The sequence below is a fragment of the Sinohyriopsis cumingii genome, unplaced genomic scaffold (genome assembly GCF_028554795.1).
Source record: "Sinohyriopsis cumingii isolate HCF-2022 unplaced genomic scaffold, ASM2855479v2 utg000452l, whole genome shotgun sequence".
Classification (NCBI taxonomy): Eukaryota; Metazoa; Mollusca; class Bivalvia; order Unionida; family Unionidae; genus Sinohyriopsis; species Sinohyriopsis cumingii.
The window spans coordinates 408,278-435,329 of record NW_028315901.1 but is presented as its reverse complement, the minus strand read 5'-3'; the positions used below and the strand labels follow the sequence as shown (position 1 = coordinate 435,329).

At 39.1% G+C, this 27,052-nt stretch overlaps 1 protein-coding gene and 1 long non-coding RNA gene across 3 annotated transcripts in view; both read right to left on the bottom strand.

Annotated features, from left to right (window-relative positions):
• LOC149774000 (E3 ubiquitin-protein ligase TRIM45-like) overlaps window positions 1-27,052 on the bottom strand; it is a 315,416-nt gene that overhangs the window by 32,937 nt on the left and 255,427 nt on the right. The gene's annotated exons all lie outside the window — the stretch shown is intronic.
• LOC149774004 (uncharacterized) lies at window positions 1,581-25,563 on the bottom strand. 2 transcript variants are annotated; one of them, XR_016417081.1, is made up of 3 exons: window positions 25,095-25,563; window positions 4,602-4,761; window positions 1,581-2,253 (listed from the first exon to the last, which is right to left on the bottom strand). It is a non-coding gene; the product is annotated as an uncharacterized LOC149774004 (long non-coding RNA). The 2 variants fall into 2 exon arrangements; XR_016417080.1 differs by having other exon boundaries at window positions 4,661-4,761.

Sequence of the window (27,052 nt, the reverse complement as noted above, 5' to 3'; positions counted from 1 at the left end):
AAAACAAATGAGATACCAACAAGTTTAACACAAACGTGAAGCTCATGCAAAATAAGAATAAGGATAGCACTGATTGATCAATTTGACAATGGTTCACATGAGGACCTAGAAGAAAACATTGCCTCACGTGAAATAATTTAAGATCTGAACAAACACACAAGTTTATTTTGTTTAATATTGTTCATATTAAAAGTCAGCTATCACAGCGTTTTGACAAATATTAGCAAAACGGGTTCCTTTTCAGCACATGGAATTGCAGTGGAGGACTGAGATATTTTGTAAAGTCACAATAAAAAGGTTCCCTTTTTCGACCCATGGAATTGGTGTTGGGGATTATGCTATTTTTTAAAGTCAAAATAAAAATGTTCCCTTCTTCAAAACATGCATTTGGAGTTGAGGAGTATGATATATGTTAAAGTCACAATAAAAAGGGTCCCTGTTCTACACATGGAACTGCAGTTGGGGATTGCGATATCTTTTAAAGTCAAAAGCCCTGGGTTTGTGTCTGAATACATTTTCTTTGCACATTAAAATGGCAAGTTACATAGGGCACGTCACCTGTCTGTCCTCAGTAAAGATACATTTCTCACCACTAAGGATTAAAATTGTATGTTACTGGCTTTACTGAAGATGTCTGATAATGGGGACTTTGAGCTTAAGTCAAATGCAATGATATGAACAGCATCTATTATGTGCTTAAGGAAATATGTGTACTGTGTGTGCAAATGAGATTTTTTTTTTTACTAAAAATTAAATAAAATTTTGGTGCATCCATCAGAAAAAACTTGATGATGTGTGTCACACCAACATTGTGGCTTTGTCAAAAACTAGACTGCCACTAATGCAGCCTTCAGAAAAACTTACTGCTGTGTGTCACACCAACAGTGTGGCTTTGTTAAAAACTGCAGCAGGAATCATGGCTCACCATTGCATATTCTAATGACTTTTCTTGCATAATTATTGATCTCCGACTCCCTAAACACTGAATGCTAACCCACACACCTACACACTGACCAAAGGCTCTAACAGACAGGGCCATATACCCACATATCCAAAGTCCATATACACTTACTCAAACACTGAATGAAGGGTATAACATACATGGCCATGTACATGTGCCCCCAACACATAAACACTGAACTAAGGGTTATACTAGACAAGGCAATATACATGTACCCAGACATTGACCCAAGGCTTGTAACAGACAAGGCCATATACAAGAACCACATACCAAAATATTAGCCGGGAAGGGGTGAGAGGCACAAATTAAATACAAATTTGTATTGTTTCTTAAGTCTTGGGAGATATGACCTAGGTGACAAAAGTTTCACCATAAGTTCTGGGACAGGAAAAAAAAATAATTATTGTATCTTGTCCAATATATATGGCAAATAGGGTGTTTAATAATAACTGATTCTCCTGCCCGTTTAAATAATGAAATCCAACTATCCAAGGTCCATATTATTTTTCATCGTTCAACATGTACAAACCTAAAATATTTCAGACCTTAAGCAAAGCTGGAAGGGTCATGTATTAGATTTTTGACTGCCAGATTAGACTTATGATAGCAATACAAGATCAGAAGTTAAACTTTTTAATCACAAAGTAAAGAAATTATCGGATATACACAAATCAAATACAATTTATTTATCATTTTACAAATCAGATTAAAACACAGTGGGACTGGACAATCTGAGATCTTTTTATAAAAATGTCTAGACCTTAAGTAATTTTTCTTCATTAAGGCAAACTGAATATCTCTTAAAAGCATTTAGCTGATTTTTCTCTCTTGTGGTGTTATTTACTGATTATCTAACATGAAAACTGACATCACATCTTCCTCCAAATCTTGCAGATTATTGTAGTATAAAAAAAAACGTGACCCAAACTCTATTCCAGAACAGGCATCTGGCCAAAGAGTTTGAATGTTGCTGTGCAGTTGAAATCCATGTGGTAAGAATGCAATACCACTATACTTTATCTTTGCCCTTCAGACCTCAGTCTGTTTTCATTTCAATCATTCCTGATGTCTTGAGTTTACATTTTATGACTGGCAAGCGGACATTCCTTTGTCCATTTTTGGGTTTTGGTTGTCTGGGTCTAAATCAATTGCACTTCCATATCACGTAACTCTGGCTAGAAAACTAACATCATTTGGTGATGAATATCTCTCCACAGCCTCTACATAATTTGTTTGTGAAATATCTTTGCTGTAATTGTGCCATTGAGACAGCCATGCGTGGTGAAAACCATCTGTAAAAAAATGAACAAAGTTATATTAGGGAAAAAGAAAATATGTGCGTGTTTCCTTTTGCACGGGTTTTAAAATTAGATGTGACAGGCCATTTGTTTAAACATTATCTTACATGTATCTTCATTATCGCATTTTTTACCATGAGGGGAAGAAGTACTAGGGTTGCAAATGCGAGACAGGGAAGTCAACCAGAACACATATTTTGTTTTTGCCTTATATGTCTTAAAAGTAATAAAGTGGCTCAATCCCATGCTTATTAATTCAAAATATAATGTGTGTAAGGAGAGATACTACTTTTAGCTGGACAATGACTGTATGTACTGACCTATAACTCGAGTTGCATCATTCAAAGGAAGATCTGGGTCTATGCCATTTGTCAGAAGTAATCAGTAGAGCAAATAAAACAGACTCTGATCTACTGGCACATTATGCATTGGCAGATCTGGATCTATATTTGTTGCTGGACTCGACATAAAAGCAAGCATGTATGCATACATGTAAACATGAGGAAAGGATTGTCTCCTTTCCTATACTGAAATCTCCTGCATATGTAAAATTATTACTGAACAGCTTATTTTCCCCCATTTTTTCACACCTTGTTTCCAATGTAGTATATTTACAGTAATGCTGCCTGTATTCTTGTGACTGTTAACTGGCTTAATCAAGACAATGATTTAATAATTTGACAAGATGTTTTATTCTTCGAGAAATGAAGAATATAATTCCATCTCTTTTAGTCTTGAATGATGTGTCATAAAAATCTAATAGCTTTTAACAAAATTATTATTGAACAATTCAACAATAAAGTTATTAAATCTCTTTGGTTTATACACCCAATGCATCCTGTCTATTCCCATAGCTGAATGCAGAGTAAAAAATAACCATCAGATGTCTCAAGGTCTTTGACCACCGTATACATATGAAGATTCACCATGTTCTCAGTGGCGTTCACATTATATCCTGCCTTAGGCCCAGCTCTTAAAACAATTAACATTATTTCCTAATTAGCATGCTTATTTTGAATCATTTTTCATTTTATTTTTGTTTATTTCCTAATATGTTCTGCTTGTATGTATTTTCAATCTTTCTTTGTTTCATTTAATGATGTTTATTCATGTTATTATATGCAGTACAGTGTTATACCAGGTGTTTACTCAAGATCTTAACCAGATATTCATTTGCACACACCAACAGGCATGTCTGATTTCTAATTTAAAGTAACAACTATGCAAGAGCACACACTGGGAAGAGATGACTTGTATGTAACTAGCATTAGTGACACAGTGTGAGCAGATGACTTGTATGTAACTAGCATTAGTGACACAGTGTGAAGAGAAGTTGTATGTAACTAGCAGTAGTCACACACTGGGAAGAGATGACTTGTATTTAACTAGCATTAGTCACACAGTGTGAAGAGATGACTTGTGTGTAACTAACATAAGTCACATAACACAGTGGAAGAGATGACATATGTACATATCATGAGTCACACAGCTGGAAGAGATGACTTGCATTTGACAAGCATTAGACTAGCATTGGTTATACAGTCAGGAAAGAGATGACTTATTTAACTGGGATCAGTCATACTTCACTTAGAAAGAGGCTGCTTGAATTTAACTAGAATTAATCACACAATGGAAAGACATGACTTATTTAACTGGAATCAGTCATACATCACTTGGAAAGAGGTCACATGCATTTAACTAGAATTAATCACACAATGTAAAGACATGACTTACTTAACTGGAATCAGTCACACATCACTTGGAAATAAGCCACTAGCATTTAACTAGAATTAATCACACAGTGGAAAGAGATGACTTATTTAACTGGGATAAGTCAAACATCATTTGGAAAGAGGTCACACGCATTTAACTAGAATTAATCACATGGTGGAAAGAGATGACCTATTTAACTGGGATCAGTCACACAGTGGGAAGAGAACATATGCAATTGGAATTTGCCTTACAGCTGGAAGAAGTCACTATCTACTACAAGTTCTGGGCAAACTAACCATGATACCAAAAGCTACAACCTAAAGATCAATTGTCTCTATTTTTCCATCATTTGATCCTATTTGAACAAGACAGTTAACTTTGCCTAAAACTGTTCAATCTATTGTTTACCTTAAGGTACCTATGAAAAATGAAAAGTGAGTTCAAATTTAAAAAGTTGAAACTTACATATTCCTGTCATTTATCCCTTTGCTGACATCAGTACAGAAAACAATAATTATTGGTATTGCTTAGGAAATTGAGTCAATTATAAATTTAGATTTAATTCATACATCTGTACACAGTTATAAAATTTATTTAAAAAAGAAACAAAAGAATGAATGCCAATATACCTGATGAATTTCATATCACTATCAATGTACAAAAGATACTTCTTCACACAACAGCTGACCTGTGTCCAGAATATCTTTCAGGGTCCATCCTTTCCAAACTTTCTCTAACAAAAATGTTTTGAACATTAACTCCTCTTGATTTATGGTGACAAGGCATCATCTACATGAAGAAAGTAAAGACAATAAAATTAAAAATATTTGCTAACAATTGTAGCCTATCTTAGGGTCACTTTTATTAACCATTTACCTGTCTCAAACAGCCGATGTTTTAAAGTCCATTGAATGAAGATAAACAATAAATGGACCACTATTAAGATTCAACCATCTTCTGAGGTCAGTTTTCTCACTTTAGTTTGACTGTAGAATGTTTGTAAAACACTTCCCATTGTAATCAACTTTTTCCCACCCAACCCCTCAAAATATATGTTACCTGGATCATGTCCTGTGGCTATAAATAGGTCTATGGTCCAAATATAACAGCATGTCTTTATTTTTGTGTTTAGTCCCAAAATGTATATTTGTATGAATGATTATAAGGTATGGGTCTCAATAAGTTATAATTTATGACTCTGGGGCAAAGTCACATGGGGATGGCATGTACCTCGGTGTCAGTGTGAGTTTGCTTCATGAATCTGCTCAATAAATGTATGCATAGTACTGCTGGTCAAATCTCATCACTGTCAGCTTGCTCCAAACCCATGCTGACTGGAAAATTGAACCTGACCTTGGGTGATTTTGAACCTATCCAAAAATATGACAATATTACACCAAAATTAAAAATATATTAAAATACAATCCCAATGTCTTTTCTTTTTATTACTTTTTCACATTAAAAACTGATGGCAATATTTAACGTCATAAAAAATATACATGTACATATAATAATACATGTAGTAGACATGTAGATGAGAAAAAAGGACTGAACTGATAACTGAAGAATGAAATGCATAGCAAGTTAGAAACGCAAAGACATATTATACATCAATGACACCAAAAGCTTGTGTGGAAAATGAGAATGGTTTTCCATCAATTTATACGCCTGAATGATATGAAAATACCCTTTTCTATGTAATTATTTGCCAAAAGCATGCTGGTCTCCAATAATTGCTGTGAAGAATATATGATAAACACTAAATCTTGGCTATCAAAACACTTATTTTTATCAATGTAATTATCTGTCAGCAAGCAAGTATATTCGCTCAGTGGTTATTTTCAGTACATCAACATTAATTTGATATGTATAGTCAGATCCCTATTGCTAATTAGTAAGACCAGTACCTTGTATTCCTAAACACCAGCATAATTAGTTAGGGGGAGACTACTCACCAAATTTTAATACCATATTCACCTCTAAGACTTGTTACTACACTTGCGCCACAAAGTTGGCAAGTCCTATAGCTATGATAGCATCTACAAATACAAACAGTTCGCCCCCATTTGTCAAATCTGGCTTTGAATATTTAGGTTATCATATTTCCAGAAGAAAATGAAAGCTCGGCCTTGACATGTACTGCAAGACAGAAGTGATAGACTTTGACTGGCACAGTGTATCCTGTTGGCCTTGACATTGACTACAAGACAACAGTGGCATACTTTGTCACAGTGTATCCTGTTGGCCTTGACACTTACTACAATACAACAGTGGCAAACTTTGTCACAGTGTATCATGTTGGCCTTGACACTGACTACAAGACAACAGTCACATACGTTGTCACAGTGTATCCTGTTGGCCTTGACACTGACTACAAGACAACAGTGGCATACTTTGTCACAGTGTATTCTGTTGGCCTTGGCAATCACTACAATACAACAGTGGCATACTTTGTCACAGTGTATCCTGTTAGGCCTTAAGATTGATAATAAGACAGACATGACATACTTTATCACAGTGTATTATGTTGGCCATGCCATTGACTACAAGACATGTTACAGACTTTGACTGTCACAGTATAATGTTGGTCTTGACATTGACTACAAGACACAAGTGGCATACTTTGTCACAGTGCATCATGTTGGTCTTAACATTGACTAGTATACAGAGATGACATACTTTATCACAGTGTATTATGTTGGTCTTGGCCTTGCCATTGACTACAAGACACAAATGGCATACTTTGTCACAGTGTATCCTGTTGGTCTTAAGACACCGGTGGCATACTTTGTCACATGGTATTAAGTTGGCCTTGGCCTTGCCATTGACTATAAGGCATGTGACAGACTTTGAGAGGCACAGTGTATCCTGTTGGCTTTGACATTGACTACAAGACAGAAGTAACTTACTTTGTTACAGTGTATCCTTTTAGCCTTGATATTGACTACAAGACACAGATGGCATACTTTGTCACAGTGTATCCTGTTGGTCTTAACACCGACTATAAGACACCGGTGGAATACTTTGTCACAGGGTATTAAGTTAACCTTGCAATGTACTACAACACACAAGTGACAGACTTTGACTGTCACAGCATAACCTGTGAAATATAGGCCAGATGAATGAAAATGCCAGCATCAACATTACTTAGACATTTATATATAGCGAGATCCAGTTGTACCAAGTCACCTTCAAATCAGTGACATGCATCAAAGCAATCTAGACATTAAGCTGAAAGTTAACAGCAAACTTGGGATGCTGAGAAAGTGAGTCAAGTAATTTCAGCATACCGATAATGACTAAGAGGTAGATTACCCACCACCTATTGCAACCCTTGGACTTGAAAGTTGTCCAATCCCAAGTCCTTATAAACATTATAACTAAAATGTAACTGATAACAAGTTAAAATACAAATATTTTCTCACTCTTTGTCAAACGTGGCTTCAAATAGTAAATATTCACATTATGTTTGCTTTACATTGATAACAAGACACAAGTGACAGACTGACTGTCACAGTGTATAATGTTGATGTTGGCATTGACTACATGACATAAGTGACAGTCAGTGCATCATGTGACATAAAGGGCATATGAATGAAAATGCTTGTAGTGTGTAAAAGAAGCAACTGGTGTATATAAATGTTACATATAGGTGTTAAAACATTTTCTTTTAAGTCTTGGACATGACCAATGGCAAGCACCTTGTGAACTTAATCTTGACCAAGGCTAACTCTGAGCTTGTCCTGGGTGGTGGGCAAGTGGTTTTGTCATACACTATACAGCTATATACGTAGTACAGAATTACATTATTTCTGTGTTTCGATCCAGAAGCCAAGTGTCTGAATGTTTGAAATGCACTGCTGGGCCAATGAGACTTGCATTTATAAATGTATTTTCATGCCCAATCTGAATAACACCCTCATGCAAGTTCTGTATTTGTGTCTGACTGTGTATGTGTGCATGTGTATGTGTGTGTTTATATGTATGTGTGTTTATGTATGTGAGAGATAATTTGCTCTGCATGGGATACATCATGCACATATTTATTAACATGTGAACAGGTGAGTGATGAAAGGACTGCTCCAGAATTAAGCATAATATTCCTAACACTGTGCCAGGAGGTGATAAAAGGAATGTATAAAATCCGGACAGTAGAGCTTGAATAATTTGTTGTTGATGTTGGTGGATGAAGAGCCTGGGAAAACTCCGGAAAGAATCACCGACCCACAAGATTCTCACATAGCCACATTAGGTGAATCCGAGACTCAAACCCACGCTGACAGAGGTGAGATGGCAGTGGTCCATAATGGTGAGTGGTTTAGACCACTAGGCCACTCAGAGCCCTGAGGTAGAATAATTAAGAATTAGATTCACATGGTTTTTTATTACCTCAAGCATGTAAAGAGAAATAACTTTATTCACATAATCCAATGGATATAATGGGTTTTCCGTTATAAATCCGAGCAATACTTTGTTCTCAAACTATATGAGCACCCAAATTTTTTATACAACAAATCCTGTGGTCCTTTTCACACCCTACACCCTGTAAATCAAATGGTTGTCCCTAATTGTGTCCAAGGTGGGTTGCTTAGACATCACTGGAGTTATTTAGAGTGAAGATATGTTAAATAAAGTCTAATCTTATCAATGAAAGGTTACTGAGGTTAACTCTGTATAGTATACAACAAGTCATCACAGACATTACACAATATAAACGTCATGTTTTCGTTGCAATGGACAGGACATATCAGGATTCATAATTCTTGATATATTTGATGTGCTGAAAAGATCAAGTGGGAATAACATTACGCATTTGAGTTTATCATCAGAAACTGATTTATCATCAACAACAAAAAGATGCACGAGCTTATGTACACTATTACAGAGAGATCATTTGACAGAGGTAGCAGCAGGGAGGGCGAACAGACCGAAACTAAAAGTAGAATAAATAGATAAAAACAGTTTCACAAATACAGGAGGGCCAAACACACAAAAACAGGTTCCCTGGCGATGCTAGCATCGCTCGCGGGGTCCGTCATTGAAAAATCCATGATCGGCCCCCCGCTGTGAGAAATCTTCGAGTTTCCAAGGAAACATTTTTATGTTAACCATATAATGTATCAAGTCCGATACGGTATCGTGTCCGCGGGTCGTGTAAATTTATTGTCACAAATCCGTGCGGGTTTCTTTGAGCGCGACTAAAGAAATTCTTAAACTTATTAATATCCATATCGCCGCTACACCAGGTTTGATGAATATTTCTCAACGTGTGAACATCAACTCCATTAAACACAGCAAGAAGATTACAGTTATCCCTGATTACTTTTGGTATTTGTGTGTAACGTTGAGTAACATAAATGACATCGGTGTTTTTATGACGACCCCGGGAAAATATTCTTGCAGGATTTTTTTGCTTGTCCAGCATCACATCATCATACACTACTAGGTTATTTATTTCCCCGTTAAGGTCTTCCACGGACGGAGCTTCTTCAATATCAGTTATAAATTCAACAACATCCTCGCCGTCTTCACTCAGCGCTTTTGCACTCTCATTAAAATCTTTTATAACATCATAACAACGTTGATCATCCACAGACGGAGCTATCAAGTATAGTTTGTCCCATTTCATCCACTTCATTATCATGTTCAGTAGCAGTTGCGTTTTACCTGATCCTGACGGTCCTATGATGATCATTCTGATAGAATTTGGTAGCACGGAATTATGCTTGACTGGTTCTTTCCTTCGCGTCGCAGAAAAATCAGTGATCTCCATTTGTATATAAGGAATAATAATTATGGATTTATATTGTGTAAAGTGTAAGGCACGAACCCCTACAAACGACATAACAACCATTACAACAAAAAATAACAGACAAGCACTCTCTGGTACGTGTGTGCGATGTGGCACAAAAAAATTTAGATTTCAAAAAAAAAGCCTGACAAAGTCAGCGGAGGTGACATTGCAGCAACCCTCGGACGACTTCCAGGTACCCCTTGGGCTAAATATCCCGGAGAAAAACATCTTCCGGGATACAATTACTGCGGTCCAGGGACCCGACTAGATATCAGACTTGATGAACAATCTAAACCAAAACCGGGAGAGTATCCGATAAACGCTATCGACGCAGCGTGTCACATACATGATGTTGCTTATCGAAGTAAAGATCTACAAGACAGGCATATCGCGGATGTGAAATTAATTCATGCACTAAGCGCCATAAAAAATAAATCATTTAAGGAGTCACTCGCTAATTGGTTAATAAGATCAGCGATGAAATCTAAATTAGTATTAGGCGCTGGATAATTAAATAAAAATGCAAGCGATTTATTATTCCCCGGCCGGATACTGGAGAGGTAACTCAGCAATTAATAAACTCGCCAGCGCAGCAAAAGTAACACGCAAGGTTGCCAAAAATTGGCTATCAAAACAAGCAATATGGCAAATCTACCTACCACCACCTCGACAAATCAATTTTGCACATTTTGATGTTAGTACCCCCAATGAAGTTCATCAGGCTGACATACTATTCCTGCCTCATGATACTGTCCGTAGAAAAATATACAAATACGCGCTAACAGTAGTTGATGTTGCCAGTAGATACAAAGAAGCAGAACCGTTAGCGACTAAAACAGCGTCCGAAGTCGCCTCTGCGTTTAAACGAATTTATCAACGAGGACCTCTAAGCTGGCCACGATTATTACAAGTTGATCCTGGCAAGGAATTTCAGGGCGCGGTATCATCACTGACAAAGCAGCATAACGTTGTTATACGACGAGGGCATACTGAAATTCATCGGGATCAGGCAATTGTTGAGCGATTTAACCGAACACTCGCTGAGAGATTATTCGGATACCAGTACGCGAGGGAATTCATTTACGATACGAGATCTCGTGAATGGGTTGCAAGACTGCCAAACGTGATAGCCGCGCTGAATAATGAAATTACCAGAACAACAAACATGAGACCTGTAAATGCAATCACAAAAAAATATATACCCGGCGTCGAACGTGGACATATTTCAACGCAGCCAGGGACGCTAGCGTTCCCACTGCTGGGTAATGTCACCGTTAGGTATTTATACGAACCAGGCGAATTAGAAGGAGGAAAAAAAAGAGCAACCGATCCCACATGGAGTGTTACTACACATAAGATATCCAGCATAACAAGATCAACTGGGAGAAACGCAATCTACAGATTAGATTCAACTGCTCCTCAGCGTGGATTCACACGCGAGCAACTTCAGGTGATTCCCACGGATACACAATTACCACCCCGATCACTAAAGTGATTCGCGGAAGTGATTCAATCATTTTAAATAACTGCAGCAACACCTCTGCGTCGGTTACACTCAAGACAGGTCAACATCACATTTTCACGTGTATGACCACGACTGCTATCTATTCTATCTACGGTAAATTGTCTTGGGTCGTTTTTCGAATACTGCCACAGCAATAAACAATTACAACTCGCACAGTGATTATTCTGCTGTTGTTGTAATTGTATAATAAATGTTTCGTCGAGATCAAACTCTCTGCCATTTTTTTTGTCGCTCTGTTTGTAACCGGCTAATTTCTTTCTTATTGTATCATCAGCGATTGATCTGTTGATGCTGTCGTTGATAACATCATCTAATACAATTCTTTGTAACTGATCTATCCTTCTTACTCTTGACACGGCTAAATAAACTAAATTTGACCACTCGATGCGATCATCAACAATCCAAACTGTTGTATCTGAAATAGTTAGTCCCTGCGAACTGTGGATGGTCATAGCGTATCCTAGCGTCCACGGGGATTTGCTCATTTTCAGTGCCTGTTCAACAGCATCAACATCAACTGTGACAATATCATTCAATACTAAATTTTGTTTTTCCGATTTTCCTGGAATATCAACATCAATATTCTGCAATCGCGTATCAGCTGGTCTATAACACAACGGCACTGGCAGAGTTGGAAATTTCTTCTGATGTAACTGAAATAACCGCTGCTGAAGTGTGTCCCTGACTATCTTTCTACTTGCCACAATTAAATCACCTGGTTTCCACGTTTCCCAAAAGTCGCTCAGCTCCGTCTCTGGAATTATTTTACGCATTATCTCACACTGGACTTTATTGGTTTGTAGCCTGATCAACGCCTTAAACTCTTTCAGCGTTTCATCGAGTGCTCTGTGATCGTTAGTTATTTCCTCATAATAATCTACAAAAGTTTTCAGCCACGTGTGTGGAGATTCACCTGTAAATGGCGGTGGTTGACCATGATCGCCGCACATCACCACTGCGGTATTTTTCTTTAGCAACCAATCCAGAAACTGTTTTAATATATCTAACGGCACAGTGTCTATCTCATCCCAGATTATTTTCTCGGGAATATATTTCGTCCCCATTCGTTCAGGTGTCCACGTGCCGCCGCTGTATTTGAAAAAACTGTGATACGTGCACGCGTTAACATCCCGTTGCCTCATCTCCCTGGCAAGTCTGTGTGTGGGAGTCAGCACGACCAAGTCAGAACCGCGAAATAATTCAATCGCCCGAGTTGTCTTACCAGAACCACCAGGCCCGTTCAGATAAACTGTTTTGTGTCTTGTAACAGGATCGTGCACCGGCGGCAACAACGAAGTTGTCCCCGACGAAGACATTTCTGCGCTGCGATACTCATCCTTGATTTCAACGTCAGCTGATTCACAATATCCTTGTAACATTTCATTCTTTATTCTCCACGAGCCCCACGATGGATCATCCGATATAACATTATCCAACAGCGCTGAGTGTTTTTTATTAATATAAAATGAATCCGTTGCAACTCTCACTGCGACAACAGGGAATCTATTAATCATCGACAACAAATTTATGGATACATAAGCTAGCATCGAAGATCTCAAATGTGTGTACTGAGATGATTCTCCGTCGATATAACTAAAAACAGTCCCTAATTTTTCCCCGTTTGACAGAAACACATCTTCGCGGTTACAGAACATGTTGTTCGTGGCTGCATCAGCGACAACAAGATCTAATTCAGTCTTGTCCATGATTAATCGACTGTGATGTTGTTTATGATCATACGCTCCACCTTGAGTGAATTTCCCTATTATTCTTCGTCCTAGATCTTTTGCTGTGCTTTCATCATTTCCAAGTTTGCTTTTAAATACTTCAGGAGCGTACTTGATGATAGCGTCGATAGAACTTTTTGGACATTCTCGTGACCAATCTTCGATGACTTCTTCTAACGTAACCCGCGTTGGAGTTGGCAACCAAACTTCGGTTTGACGACAATAACATATAATCGCTTCGCTGACCGTCAGCGACAACAGTATTCAACTGTCAAGCATGTATCGCAATAACACTATCGGTGCCCATCGCTTCTCAACGAAATGTCTGCCAAACCAAACATAACACACAGGATGTAAATCCTTAGCGAATTTAAACGACGACACACAAGCAAATCCTGTCAGGTCAAAATCAGGTAATGGTCCGTTTACAGCAACTCTTGTCATCGAGTTTGTAACGTGGCCAAACCGTTTAAAATATTCGCTGCATTCTCCACGCCCAAGGAAACTTCCTGGATAACACGCCGTCATGTCCACGGATATCATACCGCGGTAATCATATCGAGTATTCCACAAACCGCCGTGTCCGTATTCGACACAGCTCTGTTGGATATCCCCAAGAAAACTTTTCGGAGTTGGTCTCCATGAATTTCGTTCCCGGGCTACATGTGCGGCAACACCCGGGACAGTAAAACAGTGTGTCAGTAACGTATCAATGTCCGTCGCATGATATTTTTCTGCGAGTTTTTTCATTTCGTGCTGTAACGCCATTGTTCTGTATATTTCCCCGTCGGGTCTCACAAACTGATCATATTCTCCATCTTCGCTACTTCTGAATAACCACACAGACACCGGATCGGTTTTACTTATCTGATAAATAAAATCAAACATGGAGTGCCTCGCACTCTCCCCGTTAGCGGTTCCGTTTTGCAATTCCGGATAATACTTCACAACACGGTCTCGCGGGAATATCCTAACCGAGTCAGTCCAGGCGTGACTGTTATGATCGATAATAGTTATTGGTGCTCCACGGGAATCATATTTACACTTGTACAATACCTCACCGGTTAACGATGAAACCGTTATAGGAAATTTTAGTAATCGCTCTAGCTCAGCAACATCATTTATTGACGCTCCTTTATCCGCTACTCGTGTCGCCCACGCTGTTATTTTAGTTTGTCTTAGCGGTGTTAGGCCGTTTCCTCGCATTGCATTTTTAAAATGTTCCATTACTCGCTCAGCTACACAATTCATCCTTGACTCTGACACCCTCATCGGGGCGAGTTTATCAACGCGTGGTTTCTTTATCGGATAAATTCCATAAACGACCGCGGTCACAGGATACGCTCTGGCATAATACGGTTTATCAATCCCAACAAGTACTCCCGGGTTTGAGTCTTTACTTAACAGAACGGTTTTCCCCCGCCTGGCATCAAGAACAGGGTCTAGTTTGTCTCTGATAATCCACGTTTCGTCGTCTTTAACAATAAATTTTATCTGTATGAAATATCTTCTATCGTCGAGATACCCAATTATGTTATGCGCGATTGTATCGTTCATGGTAGCATCAATGATACGGCCACGAGCGATGCTAGCATCGCCAAAAACTCCTTGAGTTTCGGGGATAATTTTATACGAAGACCACGTGTGTGCGGCACCATCACGACGAAACTCTTCCTTGGCATTCTTGATAACACCAAGCAGTTCCTTTAACCTTCTTCGTCGTGGATCAGCGGTTAACCGGTCAAGATCGAATCGAGAACCTGATACGGGTTTTATTCTGGATAGTCTTTCAAATTCCTCCATATTATAATTAAGACAAGTATTTAAATAGGCAAAAATATTATATATAATGAACCAGTGCAAGTGGATCAAACTAAATTCATCAGCGCCGTGTAGCAAACCATGCAGACACGAATACTGTGGACAACATGCTCAACAGGTCCGCGGTGGTAGTTTAGGACCGATGCCGTGTATCAGATGCGGCATTGGAGTACGAGGAAAAACGCAACTGTGTTCGGCGTGTGGTGGAAAGCGATACCGAGAACTAAAACGGTATTATGATAAAAAATATCCAAACTGTGATAACACTCTCTCGGAGCGTGATTACATAAATAAGTTTTCAGGCAAATTATGAATTAGACAAATAATTTTGCTTATATTATAATGAATCAAGAATTCGTCCCCGAACAAGAATTTGTTCCCGAACAAGAATTTGTTCCACATCCAACTATTCCAAATTATGAAGCGTCACACGATGGTACAATCAGACACTGCCGGCGACGGAAACCAATCGGTGTTGTATCCAATACCGGTTATCTAAAATTCCATGCTGGAGGAAAAGATTATCTCTGTCATCGTTTCGTCTATGAATGTTTCCATGGATTGATCCCTAAGGGTCTTGTCGTTGACCACGTTGACGGGAATCCGACCAATAATGCCATAAACAATCTTCGGATGGTCACGCAACGCAAGAACTGCTTACTGGGTAACACAGGTCATTGTAAAACAGTTGGAAAACGGGCTGTTAAGTCTCGAAATACAGAGACGGGCCAAGAAATGATATTTCAATCAATGGCCGCAGCTGGCAAATATTTCGGTATTTGTCAACCTTCGGTACAACGAGTCGCAAATGGGATCTACAAAACAGCATTTTCAAAAAAGCTCAAACAATATATTTCATTTTCCTACATACAGCTTATCCTCGACGATAACTCGTAAACACTCTCATGCAATTTAAAAATATAAAAAATATAATAATATGAATCACGAAAACATAAATGTCATAATTGTTGAACTCGAAAAATTGCAACAGCGTGGTTTTAATATTTTACTAAACGCTGAAACAATTATGTCAGATTTTGAATCGTTGAATGAGCGCGCCGGCAAGAACAATCTCGCCGCGTGTTATAGGTTCATTAAAAATATACAGAATTACGTTTACGGGTCACTTGCGTCGATAACTGACGATCAGGTATCTGAATTCGTTCCACTGTGCGGCGCAGTTGAGAAGATCAGGCTTGGATTGTCACAACAATATGAGACTCGAAAATTAATCAACACCAGGGTACGACGGCTACAAGGTCACATAAAGAATCTTGGAAACGCTAACACTTCCGAAAACTCTTCGAGTTTCGAAAACTCTTCGAGTTCTGACACGGAAGCGCCTACGGATACTAGTGTTTGTGACTCCGTCGACGAAGTATAAGTGCGTGGAAACGCTATGCGTGAGCGATGCTAGCATCGCCAAAAACTCTTTGAGTTTCCGAAAACTCTTTGAGTTTCCGAAAACTCTTTGAGTTTCACACACTGAAAGTGTCTCACGCTTTGTATGAGCGATGCTAGCATCGCCAATTTCACGGTAAAAAAAAATGTATTATTTTTTTTTTGCCCTTGGAAACTCTTTGAGTTTCTAGGGGCGCTTTGCATGAGCGATGCTAGCATCGCCAGAGAAACGCTAGCGTTTCCAATTTCAGAGTGTGAAACTCAAAGAGTTTCCGAAATGTTTTACATTTTCAGGATTAACTCGAGCGCGGGCGCATCAATACAACAATGAGAATAGTTCATAATCTGTTCTCGTTGACACCAAGCTGTGATCATATGATTTTGCTGTAGCTCTGTTAATTGTGACGGAGTTAACAAGAAGTCTTCGTTGCCATACACGTCAACGATTATTTTAACGGGGAAATACTGTTCCGGGGGCTGACTCTTTGAGTTTCCAAATGCGGTTTTTATTGCCTCGTAAAGAATTTGCTTATCATGAATATGAACTCGTGCGTGAATGTATTCACATTGATACATTATATACAACCGTTTTTTTTAAATGCGCGCTAGCACGAGAAACTCTTTGAGTTTCCAACGATAACTTATGCCGAACCACCTGGCGATGCTAGCATGAGAAACTCTTCGAGTTTCCACGCTCGGGGGAGCATTTTAGGATTTCACCAGTAAGTTCACGGAGACAGTCTCGCCACGCAGGTCCAACAAATTCCCCCGTTGGTCGGTGAGTTTGAAATTTATCGTTGACAACCACGGATTATTACACCGTAGATAGACAGGATTGATTGGTTCTTGCACAATCAGAAAACCAGGGGGGTCTTTTGGTGTGAACGTGTACAGGATAAACCCCTGCTGGGCCGTCGTTGTGTCAGCGCTAGCGCTGCCAGCGCTGTAGCTACCGTCGATAACGTCACATACAAGATTGACCGCGATAACATCTGTGATATTTACGATCCCGGGTGAGATGTGTCTGCCGTCCGCGGTAGTGCTGTTGTCGTGTCTTAAAATAACAGGTTGTGGTTTTGTTCGCGTGTACGCGGCAAGAATATCTTCGAAAGATTTCGCGACAAGATCAGAGACCGATTTTCTCAGCGTGTGCGCGTTATATCCAGGAAGTGTAAATTCTGAAATCTTCTCCACGGGAATACCAAATTGGGATGCAAAATTCGATCTTTTTTCGTTTCCGTAATCGCCCTTGAGATTCAGTAGATTCTGAATTATTTTTTGATTTATAATTTCCATCGCGGATGCGAGTTTGTTTAGTTTTTCTATGGCTGTGATAATTTTATCGCGAGAACTGCTTGCAGTTCCAGGACTTGTTAAATCAGAAATATAATCTTGAAAATATACTCGCAACAGTTCTAGCTGTTGTTTATGTGCTTGTTTGATCGGATTAAAAAAATGAGCTTCTATATCTTCTGGCTGGTATTGACGGTATTCCCCGCCCGTGAAAGCTGCCTCTATTATATCTACGGGAATTCTAGGTGATGTTGAAAACCAGGCTTCTCCGGATATTAATTTATCTGCAAATAATAAATAATCCCCGACGATGTCGTGTGGGTCTTGCTTAACGGTCTCGAAATCTGATTTTTGGGGTGGTGGTGGGCCCGGTTCAGGTTCGGGTCGTTTTTGTGGCCATCCTAATACTGTTCGAAGAGAGCTGCTATAAATATCCACGGCGTATCCCGGTGTTGAGATTTCAATGACCGCAGACAGCGTTGGTTCGTGCGCGGTCAAAGATATTTTGGCTTCCTTGCCGGTGATTCGTTTTATTTGGCGTTGTATCTCATTGTTGATTTCTTCGATCTGATAACTCCCAGTGGGTAGCGTAATTGTATCCCATTCAAATTCACGTTGTTGTGGGTCCGCGCTGGGTCTCCCGAACACTAACGAATTATTCGGCTGCAAACCACCAAATGATTCCGACCTGATATTGGGCCAGCTGTGATACACACTAAGCTTTGCCAACGCGATTTCGTTCACCCGAATTGGAGTTCGAAAATTAATACCAAATTCTGGTGTCGTCGAGGACACTGAGATCATTGTGGTCCTTACCGGTGTTGTGTTTGTGACTATTTGTTGAAGCAGTTCTTGTGACATTATTTATTTGTTTAGTTTTCAAATAGTCATTGTACGCATCTGACATTAGTTTGAATTCAGAATCTGATATCAACGCAGCATCGCTACTTTGCACGTCTAACGATGATGATATCAGCGATGATAATTTCTGATATGCGGTCGTGGCTGTATTTAATTTTGTCGTGTAATCGTGTAATTTTGTGTTAGCACACGAGGATATTTTTTTTGCTATGATGCCGAAAACTCCTGCCGTGGTTGTGGTCGCACAAACAGAGATCGTGGCAGCGACTACTGCTGTTACCGGAGTGACCGCTGATAGTATTACTCCCGCGGATGCAACAACGGCGGATACTGAATAAACCATAACGTCTAACACTGTTATGCGTCTGCGGTATTTTTTTACTTTTTGGGATGTCGCGTCGATGACAGTTTTTAACTCAGATTGCCACTCACGGACTTGATTGTATCTATACGCGGATGCTTCCATTATTACTTTACCCGGTGACCAATTAAGGTGTTTCGGCGACAAATTCCAGACAATACCAGTAATTGACTGTGGTTAATCCTTCCGGATTTTCGGCTTCCAGCGTAAAAGTTTCTTCGGTTCTTTTGTTTATCACCACAGACGCAACTCGGGAAAACCTGCTAGTTAAATCATGTCTGGTAGATATCTTAAATTCTACAGCAGAGAGTACTGTCAGTCTGTATATTCCAGTAACATCTGCAGTATGTGTAATAGTCTTGTTTTGTTGTGAACATGTTTCCCTTCCTGATTTTATCGTACACACAAGGTTTTTTGGGGTTACTCCGGCAGGAATTTTAATTAAATTAAATTTTTCCATTATCTGCGGAATTCTATTTACTACGTTATCTAATGTTTCCTTAATTTCGGTGAGTTTTATACTGACGGCATTAGGTTTCCCGAAGAACTCATCTACGGTGTTAAGAACGTTTCTGCGAAGTCTTCCAAACTGGGTCACATGAACATCATACTCAGCTCGTAACGTGGATAATTTGGTATCTATGACGCTGTCGGCTGTGTCCACATACTGTTTGTTTGCTGCATCGTCGTTCGAGGCTGGATCTCTGAGTACGGTTATTTTGTTTCCATTCATGCTGAGTTCTCCTGTCATCGTGTCACCGTCTTTTTTCACGCACTTGTCAACACCTTTATCAATACTGTCTTTGATGCTTGCGATTGATATATTCGAGTCCTTGATCCGGCCGCCATCACTAAATGCAACGAAGTTATCCTTGGTAGCTCCAAGAACTCTGCGAATTATATCATTCCACTTAATGTTGCTCGTTCTTAGTTTTCCTTGCCTGTCTTGGAAAATAGCAACTTCATCTGGGTCAACTCCAGCTATATTCAAAAGATTATCGACTTCATCTCGGGTCGCATATTTTGAGAGATCAACATCCGTGCCAGGTTTGACTTTTCTTGTGAAAGGTCTTCCGTAAATATCTACCATTATTTGTTATTGCTGTTTTTCAAATGCGAGCATGAAAATGCTAAGCATTTCTCGATGCGGTATATTCATACACTACTTTATGAGGAGGAGTTGCTGGATTTCTTGAGATTGCATCAAGAACATTTAAAACCTCGTTCCCACAAATGGGCGGATCAACTAATGTTTGTGTTGGTAGCGTCGACTGCCACACTGGAACATTATAAAATCTGCTGTTGAGAGTGCGAGGCACTCCGCGGACATACCTGAGAAACTCAACTGGCGGTGCTAGCCCGTACGAATCAAAATAGATAATTCCGCGTGGATCGATCGCGTAAGCAACCCAGTGAGTTCCAGGACCGTCTTTGTTGTCGAGATTGATAATGCCAGTTTCTGGATTATTCGGCCGTTGCGGTAATTGATCTCGCATAAATACTCCTCTGAAATGTTTTATACGCAATTTTTTAACAGTATCGAGTAAATCAAAATTGCTCATCGGGGACACTTTGTGTTTCAGCGTTAGAAATTTTTTGGATACCATGATGCGGGAGTTCCCGGTAGTCTTAGCCCTGATCCGCGAGTGGATCTCCCCTTTTTTTTGTATCCATTTCCGGTTGCCTTTTTAAGTGCCATTCCGGCCGCTGTTCCAACTGCACCTAACGCTGCAGCTTTTGCTACGGCTGGTGCTGCCGCGGCAATCAACGCCGGTATTGCTGCGAGAAGAGGAAATATTCCACCGGTTTTGGTCATGTCCTTGATAGCTGCAGCAGAGAAATTAAGTCGGACACCGGTTTTTGCTGTTAGTGCCTTATTAAAATGGTTAAGCTGAGTATTAGTCAACGACAGCTTGTCTGGACCACCAACAAGTTGATCTCGTTTTAGTGTTATTGATGTCCCGCACGTGCTTGCGCGTTTCGATTGCAATTTCTTTGTCTGACCGGAAGTCAAGGTGACATTAACATGACTGTATGACATTATATTTCAGAAACTAATCTAATTGTTACATATTTTCTACTGGAGCGTCGATGACCCTCATTCGTCCGCCAACACCTTCAAGCAGCATTGCTTTGTCGGAGAGTATAACCGCGACAGCTCTGTAGGGAGGAACAGCAGCACCTATACGAGCTCGGAAATGTAGGTCGACAACAGATTGTTTAACCAGATCAAGATGTTCCAGCGAAAAGTAGTAAATGGGATACAACCCCACAAAATCTCGCTGTGATATTTGCAGGCCAGTGTCCACATTAAGGTCACGCCCCATAAATGACATCAGACGATGATACGCGCGTGCGACACGATGACGTTCAAAATCTATTAATATATCCTCAGATGGCTCCTGATGCCCACTTATTCTCAACGAAACTTCAGAAACTCCAAATGTATCAAATACCATTGGATTTCTTGTCTGTTCACCTATTCTAGCACGGTCTTGAAATGCAATGAAAATATGTCGTGGTGCTGATACTCCTTGTTGCGATGATATATGCCATGTAAACAACCCGTTATGATCACCCTGAATAACGTCTGTGGTTGTTGTTTTCCAGGATAGCAGTGATTTACCACCCGTGTCCATAAAAGACAACAGTCGTTGTTCTTCGGTGATTGACGGAGACAACACTGGCATCCACAAACACAGTTTAGTTAGTATTACCTGACCAGCGTCAGCGGCAGCATCTCGCCAGATAGCGTCATTATCATCAGGTTTTCGCACAAGTACAACTGTGTGTTTGGCACCGAATATGACCTTTTGAACATCTCTGCAGAATCCAAAGATGTGAGACAATGGAATCACACTTGAGAACTCTTCATTTAAACTTAACATCGATCTACGTGTTGCAAACCCCAAATTAAAATTTTCGTTCATCGATGCAACTGCGTCACTGGCAGCATTCATTGTTACATTCCTGTTCTCGGGGTGGTCGGTTATATCCTTTGCAAACATCATTGATGGTCCGGCTGATCTGGCGTAATCATCCAAGTATCTCGCCAACCCGAGAATTGTTGTGGCAACGTCGACGTTATCATGAATTGTTTCAAGTTCCTTTCCATCTATCATGTAAATAGCGGATTTAAATAATGCCATGATGCCGTTGTTAACAAATCCAACTCGATCGCCGACTCCGTAGGCGGTGTTATCATTCTTTAAAAAATTGCCTTCAACTTCGATGAAGGCCCCAGCGGGCAAGAAGTATCTACTTGTATCCTGGACCTGTAGTTCAATTCTTCCGCGTTGGTTAGGATTACGTGCTTCATAAGAATAATATTGAAAATCACGTACAGAATCATCTTTAAGTACTGGTTTGGACATATCAAATGCATCATTGGATTTTCGCACAAACATTATTATTATTTGTGATGGTCTAATTAAAATGTTATCGTCGCCGGAAACCACTACCAGCTATCAAATTAGCAGTTACACTATCTTGCAACGCTTTGGGGGTAATTCCTGTTGTTGCGATCTCTGCTAATTTCTGATTTACGGCCTTATTTACTACGCTACTAACATTTGCCGGCATAGCTTCAGTGGATGGTAGTTTTACTGGCGCCAACCTCTTGACTGGGTTTTTTTTTCGTATCAGCTGTGCTAGTCGATCCTTGATTGATTGAAATGCTTTCCCGGCAAGACTACCAACAGTGCCAATGGCTTTATCCTTGACAACATCAGCGGCTTTCATCGCGAATTGTTTTGCTAACGGTCCAGCTTTCGGAGCGATTCTTGTGACTAAATCCCTAACAACATCACCGACTCCATCTCCGTAAACAACCTCGTATACTGGTAATCGTGAGTTTACTACTCTGACACTTCTTGGTCTGCGAAAAGAATCGTGTAGTATCATTTTATTTAATTATTGTTTCTCTAACTAAATTTACTAGTCGCTGTAGTAACCATCTGCGAGTTCATCAATAAGTCCCCGGTATGTACTTATATCCATAAGACCACGCTGAAATAGTCGCTGACAGATATCTGCGGCCTCATTTATAATTTCCGGAGAGTTGTTTCCGGCACGTCTTCCTCCGATGAGAACTTCCAACCGTGATACGTCATTGACGATATTATCAGGGCAAATAAAATTATTTCCCAGACCACTACCAGTAGCGGCTGGTGCGTCGTGAAATTCTTCCTCTGGAGATTGCGGCCGAAGTTGTGGCTGAGATGATGAAGGTTGTTTTTTCTGCTGCCGAGTTTGTTTCTGCTGCCGAGAAGAAGGTTGCTGTTGTTGCTGTTGTTGCAGAGGTGGAGGAAGTTGATACCCGGCGGGTTGTTTTTGTTCTATTTGTTTTTGTTTTGCTTGTTCTTCTTTTGCTTGTTTTACTAGTATCTTATGAAGATTTGTTAAATCTTCATGAAAATTTATAAAATCTGGATCATCATCTCTAGCTTGCTTTTTGTTTGTATATATTCGATATATCCATTTGATAATATTAGCATCAGCTGCTTTTTCATGGGTGGGGGTTAAAATTTTAGTTTTATTATATAAACCGTGTAATACTTTTTTAGGTAATTCTTCCCTTTTAGTATTTTTAATTTCTTCGATAAAATCTTCCTTAAATCTTTTAATCAATTCTGCGGTTTCTTTTACTGATTTTGGTTTTTCTTCCCCGGCGGCGACGTCAGTACCTTCAGGTGGAGGTTGAGCCGCAGCGATATCAGTTGGAAGATCTCGTAAAATCTTCTTTGTCTGTTTAGTTCTTCTTGCTATTTTTTCAGCCTGCGTCGCAGTTTGTTTTGATACCGGAAGAAGATCTTCTTTGATGACAGTTGTAACTTTCTCAGTAGCTTTGGTCACGGGTTTAAATAATTCCTCCGCGGATTCTGCAAAGACTTCCCGTGCTTGCTGTCTTAGTTGTAATTTTTGTCTGACACTATCACGGATAGGAAGAAATTTCTGAATTGCTTCGAGACGTTCTCGAGCTAATCTAGTAGTAAGTGCTTCTCCGATATTTGCCATTATTTATTTGTCAATGATTTAATTCCGCTAACATAAAAATGTTTCCTTGGAAACTCGAAGCATTTCTCACAGCGGGGGCCGATCATGGATTTTTCAATGACGGACCCCGCGAGCGATGCTAGCATCGCCAGGGAACCTGTTTTTGTGTGTTTGGCCCTCCTGTATTTGTGAAACTGTTTTTATCTATTTATTCTACTTTTAGTTTCGGTCTGTTCGCCCTCCCTGCTGCTGAGGTGTCTAATAAAACCCTAACTACATTACATGATTACACAGCAGTATCATGCCTAATTGCACGTCAGAGGATTATCAAGGACCGTTGGAAGTTATGTGACTTCCTATAGCTGAAATAAATGATTCACCACTATCTTTACTGAAGTGTTTGCTCTTATTGCTATCTTATTATTTTCATTTTTGCTGTCTACTTGGCTGAGTGAGTTGTATATTTGCCTCTGAATTAAAATGCCGAATGAGTTGTTCTCTCGAAGAAAATAAACTTGTTGGCATTATGCCTGAATGAATTGAGTGCTAATATTTAACATCTCATCACCGATTAAGCTCACACTGACAATGATATGCCTTCAAAATTAATCAGTGCCAGTAATTAAGTAATTATCATATAATCTTACTTTTAGTGGTACATGTACAATGCATCTCGCATTTCTGCGCACCTAAGGTATCCATCACAAATATTAAAGCAAAATGCATACCGATTTCAATTCTAAAAGACACATAGTAAATAGGATTTTCTGGGTTACAGGTTCAAGAAGGTCATAGAGTCGGTCTTCATGTTGACAGTTATAAATCACATTTTCATAATGCATTTCGAGGCTATTTTTGACCAATTTATGAATATCACTCTTCTTAATTAAATGTACGATTGTTCTTTCTTGAGATAATATTGATTTTTTACCCCAAAACAACACGTGATCCAATGTTTACAGAAATGACGTCTCATTGCACATAAATTACCCCATGCGCAGACTTGGCCAACATGGTGGTATATATTCCCAATTAATTTATGCAAGCAATTAACAATCTTTACCAATTTAACTCACTTTGAAAGTGGTATAAATCTCCAATTAATTATAGTAGTATTCCTTTCAATTACCTTTGATTATCCAAATGATACATTTATCAGCTTTCTGTGCATATTTTTCTTCTTAATGCAGCAACCATATAACTGCAAGAGAAGTTGCATCTGTATCAGATGCAACATCAGAATAAGGTTGATATGGTAAATGAGAGGTCAAATATAAGACAATCTCAGCTAGAATGGCAAATTCATTTCATGCCATATAGCTTGTAACATATTTCAATACTTACACTGGAGCTGGGACTCCGCTATGTTGTTGGGCACCCTCGGACTTTCCTTCGGATCTCAAGTCTTTGGAGCCACGAATCCCTGACCATCAAGTACCAAAAATCAGGGAAATTCGTGCTAATACCAGTTCTAAGCCATTCTGCCCTGTGTTAGACATGTGGAAGTCAGAATCCCACGCGTTGGCATGCAAAAGACGACATTTACTAAAAGTTCAGATCAAACAACATCCACGGTTTCCTGGGACCCGGTTATGTTGTTGGGACTCCCAGTACTTTAATTTGCATCTCCCCGTGTTGAAGCCACGAGTACGTTGCTATCAAATATAAAAAAAACAACAGGGATGTCTTAATATCTTTTCCTGGCATCAATTAACGAGGGTTCTATTTCTTCACAGAATCTCAATTTATATGTACTTATTATTGTTTACGCACTTGATATCTCCGAACACTTAAAACATTCTACTATTAAATGGTAAGCTTTCTAACGACAGTGACTCCATAAAGGGAGCAATCCTTATGCAAGTTTAAGAACGATCCATCAACTGAACGTTTAGAGCCGATTTTCTATTTTTTTAAAAAAAACTTGGATTTAAAAAAGAGTTTATATAATATTCAAATTTATAATTTAAGAAAGTTTATCCCAATTAGGAATATCTGATAATTATGTTTTATCATAATAGACCTGTTTCATCACTCAACTGTTAAATTGAAAACATGGTTTTATCATGAATTCCTGGAAATTCTTTTTACCCAGTAGAACATCAATCCCTTCAAGGGATTCCTTTTGATTAGTACATCCCATTGAAGCATTTGAAGCATATTGAACCATTTTTTTTATATTTTAACTGTATATTAAATAACCAAGCTCCAGTGAAGACGAAAGAAATAAAATTTCCAAAAACCTGCTTGGCTTGCTTCAGTCAAATATAAATGAGACATTTTCAATAAAACTTAAAGTTGGGGGAAAAAATTTTAACTTTCAAAAATTAAATGTACTTCAATGATTGAATCTGAATTTTAATACATGCTGTTCTGAATTTATTGACCACTAACTCTCCATCCAGTTAGAATATGCAGCAGTCATTGATGATCAGTTTAGTTCTCACGGTGGACAATGGTCAAATGGTCAATGGAGCAATATTCCTTGATTTTACAAAAGCTTTTGGCCTAGTTGACAAATATACTTTTGCCAAAATTTCAACAATATAATTCAGGTTTTTATTGCATGGTTTAAACCGTACATGTGCCTGTTAGGAAGAAAGCCATCATTTTATTATTGGAAATGCTGAATCGGAGCATTGGTAAGCAATTTAGGTGTGTCACTGGAACACTACTCTGTTGATTATAGTGCAAACAATTGAAAGACTCTTACATGAAGAATTGCTATAATATGATGATTGTTGTTCAGTATGTCTATCAATCTTTATAAATTTAGGCCATTTTGCTTGACACTTATTAGACAAAGGCATTGAGGCAATTATCAGTCCTCAATTGGAGCTGTATGTTGATGTCTGCATGTTGATACTGACAAATTGCTAGAAGTACATTTAAATAAAAAAAACTTTGCTGTATTATGCATGTTATACATTCAGTTCCATAATCTGTCTATTGCAGTGAATTAACAATTACTTGCTACCCACATATTCATTATTTTATAACATGTTGTCTCCCACATTTAAACTATTGATGCACAATTTGTTGAATCAAAACTGCAAGTAATATTGACTGGATCCATAAATTGAGAAGAGGGCAGCAAGAATAGCTTGAATCTACCATATGGTCACGATCTGAAACTTTTATCTCTGTTGGCCAAAGACAGGAAGAGGATGTGAGATGGATTGTTGTGTTGTCAGTATCATCATTCAGGGACAAAATGTTTGTATTGCGGCTTCTCATAAAGCAAATAGAGGATTGCCATTATACTTCAAAAACACATTAATCCCATGGTCAAGTAGGCTCTA